The sequence below is a fragment of the Nicotiana tabacum genome, chromosome 16 (genome assembly GCF_000715075.1).
Source record: "Nicotiana tabacum cultivar K326 chromosome 16, ASM71507v2, whole genome shotgun sequence".
NCBI lineage: Eukaryota > Viridiplantae > Streptophyta > Magnoliopsida > Solanales > Solanaceae > Nicotiana > Nicotiana tabacum.
In genome coordinates, this window is record NC_134095.1 from 135943428 (window position 1) to 135949427 (window position 6000).

Sequence of the window (6000 nt, forward strand, 5' to 3'; positions counted from 1 at the left end):
AACCTATCCTTCCTTGGTGACTAACGACACTCCCAAAAATATTTTTGCTTTGCATACAAAGGAAACAGAAATACAAATACATACACCTTGTATCCTTTTACACCATTTATATAGTTTTATTTATACTTTCAACCATATTCATATGATTCCCCATTCAAAGCACGATGGCCGTAACTCATACTCCACACTTTCATTTCAATATTTTTAAGGATCATCATCTCAACATCAACATATAGAATATTCCGGAGCCATAACTTCAAATTCATTAATAATGGAAACTTTAACCACAGTAGGTTTTTCCCAAAGGACGGGGCAAACTGACCAGCAATAGAAATACGTGTTAAAATCATAAACGAGCAATACACCATTTATTTTTAATATACTTTTCCCCAAAAAGAGCAATACACAGTTTCGATTCGTGAGTAGGTAAGAACTCAAATCACGTTAGAATTACTTACAAAGGAGATCATGGTGATTTACGATTGAACCACAAATTCAAATCAAATGCTCAAGTTACCACAACCATGGCCACATTTTATATCTCACTCGTACTTCTTTCACTTCTGAATATAGTCATAGTTTATCAACAATAAGGACACTTGGAAGTCGAGATTTGATATGCATATGAACAATAAGAGTCTTAGCACATTGAGTTTCTTCCACAACTTGGCATAATAACTTGCAATAAAAACATTATTGAAATTATAATATTCCGACACATTTATAACATTTGCATACATTCTCGAAGGAAAGCACAATACGATAGGAGCATTCGGTACATATTCTAGTACATATATTTCAACACAAGCTTATTCGGAATATTAGAATTTATAAGGATTAACCCGGAATATGGGAACTAGGAACTTGGGCCAACCATACTTGAAAGTTACGGGGACATCATGGAATTCGATTATAAAAGAGAAGTTTAGCCAACATACCTTGTTTGAGCTTTCCTTAAGTTACTACAACGTCCTAACACTTCTAGTAATATCAATCTATAGGAAGATAGCGAAAAACGGGCAATAATTAGAGATATTCTGATGGTGTAACTCTCTTAAGAATTTTGTCAAACACCTATCATGAAAAATAGACTACAAGGTTCTAAAATGGTAATCCCTTCCTCCTTCAACAAATTTCAACAAGAGACTACGAAAAATAGTTCATTAACCCCACATACTACAACATATTGTCACATGCATGGCCTAATTCCAACCCCACAATATACTTGAACTCATAACCTCTTGCATGAAAGCCTAGGAGTAGGAATTACCCGGATAGATGATGGTTTAGTGAGTAGCTTCCACGATTCTTGAAGATTGGTGCAATAATGGATGATTAGAATGCTAGGTATTCTCCTTCTTTTTCTAGAAAACTCTTACCTCTCTCTAAAATCACCAGAGACCTTCGTTTTAAAATGAGCCCCAAATGTTATTTATCAAAATGGGGTTGGGTTATAACAATAAAAATGGACCCTCCAAACACAAGTCTGCGGTTACCAATGCCAAAAATGGACCGCATAATAGATATGCGGTCTGCAAAAGGGACCGCAAAACCGATGCCAAAAATTGGGATGGTCTGCGACAAGGCTGCTGTCCACATACCACTTCTGCGGTCGAAGAGTGGACCACAAAATCACTCGCCAAAATTCTTCATGCCAAGTCTGTGATGGTTGTGCAAACCGCGAAACAACTATGCGATCACAGAATGGACCGAAAAACAACCTTCAACATTCAACCATTTTTCTGCTCAACTCTGCGATGGGTATGCGGCCCACACAATAGATCGGTGATCGTGAATCTGACCGCATAATTGCTTTTTCTGCCCAAAATTCCATCAACTTCTTCAAATCATTCTACAACCCAAAAAGACCATACCGCGGCAAGCTCTAAACACATTATCCTACTTCGACACCACACAACTTGAATTCTTAAGCGAAATTGTTTGGGGCCTTACATTTGACTTTTGTGTAGACGGGCCCGAAATGAAGTTTTTATGATTCTAATATCTCCGTATGGTGAATTTATACTAAGAAGCGAGACCAAATATTGATTTGGAGGTCCGTAGGTCATTTCGGCGTAAATTGGCGAAAGTTGGAAAATAGAAGGTTTGGAAGTTTGATCGGGAGTTGAATTTATTGATATCGCGGCCGGATTCCAATTTTAAAAGTTAAAATAGGTCCGTAATATCATTTATGACTTGTGTGCAAAATTTAAAATCAATCAGAGTTGTTTTGGTATGAATCGATATTAGGTTTGGAATTCAGAAGTTATAAGTTCATAGGCTTCAATTTGGGTTGCAATTCATAGAATCAATGTTGTTTGATATGATTTTTTGCCTCGAGTAGGTCTGTTATATGTTTTAAAACTAGTTGGTATATTCGAACGGGGTCCTGAGGACCTCGAGTATGATTCGGATCGAATCCGGAACAATTTAGACTTGTTGAATTTTGTTGAAGGTTGGTAGCTTCTGGTGTCTTCGCACCTGCGGAGGGATTGGCCGCAGGTGCAGGCTCACAAAAGAGAACTGGAGAGTGCAGGTGCAGAGCTGGCCCTGTTTAGCTGGGGTCGCAGAAGCGGGAAAGTGTGCACACCTGCGACATTGCAGGTGTGATAGCTTGAAACGCAGAAGCGGAGAGTCGCGCAAAAGCGGGAGATGACCTCGCACCTATGACGTCGCAGAAGTGGAATATTTCCAAAAGTGCTAGGGGTTGAATTCTAGTGCACTTTTGCAGAAGCGAAGGAAATCTCGCAGAAGCGATATCGCGGAAGCGGCCACTGTTCTGCAGGTGCGAATAGTGCCTGGACAGAACATATAATTTGGGAGTTGGCCATTTTTACCCATTTTTGCGATTTAGAGCTCGGTGAGAAGCGATCTTTTGGGATATTTTCAAGGAAAACATTGGGGGTAAGAATTCCTAACTCAATTTTGGTTAAATTACCCGAATCTATTGTTGTTTTTAGCATTTAATTGGTGTTTTAAGTTGGAAAATTGTGAAAACCCCCTTTGGCTAAATTTGAGGGCTGAGTTGTGATCAAAATTTAGTAATTTTGGTATGGTTGGATTCGTCGTTTAATGGGGGTACAAGTTTCGTAACTTTTGTAAATTCGAGACATGGGGCCCACATTGACTTTCCGAGTTGACTTTTTAATTTCATCGTAAATTTTATCGTTTGAATTAGTTTCCTATGGTTATATTTATAGTATGATATTATTTTGGCTAGATTCGAGCCATTCGGGGTTGGATAATCGAGGAAAAGGCCTACTAGTGGATTGAGATAGCGCGATTTGAGGTAAGTAACTTGTCTAACCTTATGTGGGGGGAATTTCACTTAGGATTGGTGTTGTTATGAAAATTGTGATGTGTGAAATCCGTACACGCAAGGTGACTAGTGTGTACACATTTTAAATGTGAAAAATTCTAGCTTTAACTGTGTAGATCCCTATCACATATTAATTGAATTAAGTTATCATGTTATATTCATCATCATTAGTCTATTTTCACATGTTCTATTTGTCTTACTTTTTTCTTTCTAATTGTTCTACCTGTTTGGTTGACGTTTGTTCCCTTTATTTCGTACTCATTATTTGAATGTTGATCTCCTTACTTGAAGTTGTTAAAATATGAAATATCTTATTGTTGAAATTAGTATAGAGATATAAAGGCCGTGAATCACATTGAGGTAAAGTGTTAAATTGTGAAATACTGTTATGTTGAGGTTTTCACTTCCTGTTGTTTTGTTAAGATTTTGTGTACATTGTGATTGAGGTGTGGACTCCTTATTGTGAAAAATAATGTTATTGTTGATTTCTTTGGCAAGTTGCGATATTTGGGCGCTTGAGGTGCGAATTGTGATATGTTGTAATATTGATACGTATGCGATGGTACAAGGTCTGGGTGTTGAAATGCATACGGTGCGATAAGGTGGGCTTGACACGTGTGGCTGGTAGGGGAACTACTAAAAATCATGAGGTGTGATAAGATGGGCTAAAACACGAGATACTATTTCAGAAAAAAATAATTTTTAAAAATAAATGTAAAGGCTCCCGTGGTGATATAAGGAAAAATTGTGAATTTATTTATGATTTGAGACTACGAGGCGGTACCTTGGTAATGACTCTTGTTGATACTTTATATTTATTCACTTATGTTTTTGGTTGTTTGTTCCGTGTCATATTTCTTCCGTGATGTATTATTTGCCCTTATTCTGTGTAGCTAAATTGTGGCATACTCCTTAATTGTTTCATTTATATTGTCATTATTAATATATTGTTAACTCTTTCATCTTGTTTATTATTCTTTCCAGTAGGGCCCTGACCTGACCTCGTCACTACTCTACCGAGGTTAGGCATGACACTTACAGGGTACCGCTGTGGTGTACTCATGCTACACTTCTGCACATCTTTTGTGCAGATACAGGTACTTCCTACCAGACCAGACATCAGTGAGCTGAGTCCGTACATGGAGACTTCAAGGTATACCTGCCGGCGTTCGCATGCCTTGGAGTTCCCCTCTAACTATATTATGTTATTTCCTTATCCTTATTAGACTCGGATGTATAGAGATATTCGGTGTTACTTCATAGAGCTTGTGACTTGTTTTTCTCAGGGTTTTGAGAAATTTGCATATGTACTGAGTTTTGGAGATTTTTCCTTATATCAGTTGTCGAATTTTAAGATTTTAAATTATTAATTCAGTTATTTCCGCATGTTTGTTAGGCTTACCTAGTCTTAGGGACTAGGTGTCGTCACGATATCATACGGAGGAAAATTGGGGTAGTGACATTTTACTTTTGTTGAAGCACTTGTCTTCAACTTCTGTTGATGTACTTTGCCATCAATAACCAATTTTGTTGAAGCACCTGTCTTCAACACCCATCGATGCACTTTGTCATCAACACTCAATTTTGTTGAAGCACCTGTCTTCAACTTCGGTTGATGCACTTGGTCACTTTTGATACCCAATTTTCCCTATATATTTTTAATAAATAATATGCTTTCAAAATATCATATATGGATATATAAGCATGCCTAAGTATTTTTATAATTTTTTCTATAATTTCAAAGGTTTTAAATTGATTTATTTCCTCCATTTTTTACTCATAAAATCTCCAATAATTATCCTTCAAATTATTTTTTGTGGTGATTTAGCCATCTAAATCCTACATTTATGTCAAATAGTGCTTAAATTTTTTTTGTGCATTTTTATAATTGCATTTGTATTTTTTTAAAAGCTAATTTGCATATTATTCATTATAAATTATATAAGGTTAAATTGGTTATTTAAAACTTAGCCAAATTGTATTTCAATTTTAGCCTCAATTTAGTCCAATACCCCAGCCCAATTTCAGATTAAAATACCTGACCCAGGCCCTAATTACCCCTACCCGACCCAAAACCCATCAGATCCTGGCCGTTGATCTTTTAGATCAACGACACTCATACACTCTTTCCTTTTTAATTCCAAACGACCCCCTAACCCTAATCACTTTTCCATATTCGCCGCCCTAAGATCCTCTCCTCTCTCAAAACACTCTCAACCTAACCCTAATCTTCAATCGCCGACCTCCCATCTCCGGTCACCTCCAATGATCTCTCATCGTCTCTTAAGCCTCCAATGGCTCCTCTCATGTCATGCTTGCCTTCTATGAGGTCTTCAAGGGCCCAGGGCCATGCCGACTTGCATCTAGGGTTCATCTACTGCCTGTAATTGGCAACTCTAGTGTGTTTCAAGCAAAATCATGTTGTATTTGCTACGATTCTTGGGTTTCTAGACAAGTTTCTTCGTCTCTATATGAGTTCTTCCGAACCATAATTTCTTTTCTATAACCTCTCTAGGACGATTTGAGTTTGTTTCTTGAATGTTTTACACTGTCCTTGAATCATGTGGTTTCAAGTGTTTTTTCATCTTTTTCTAAAAAAGTAAGGTTTTCAGAACTTCTTTTAAAACTTTTTTAACTGATTCTTTGTGTTTAAACTTCTATTTCTTGCATATTTTGATTGA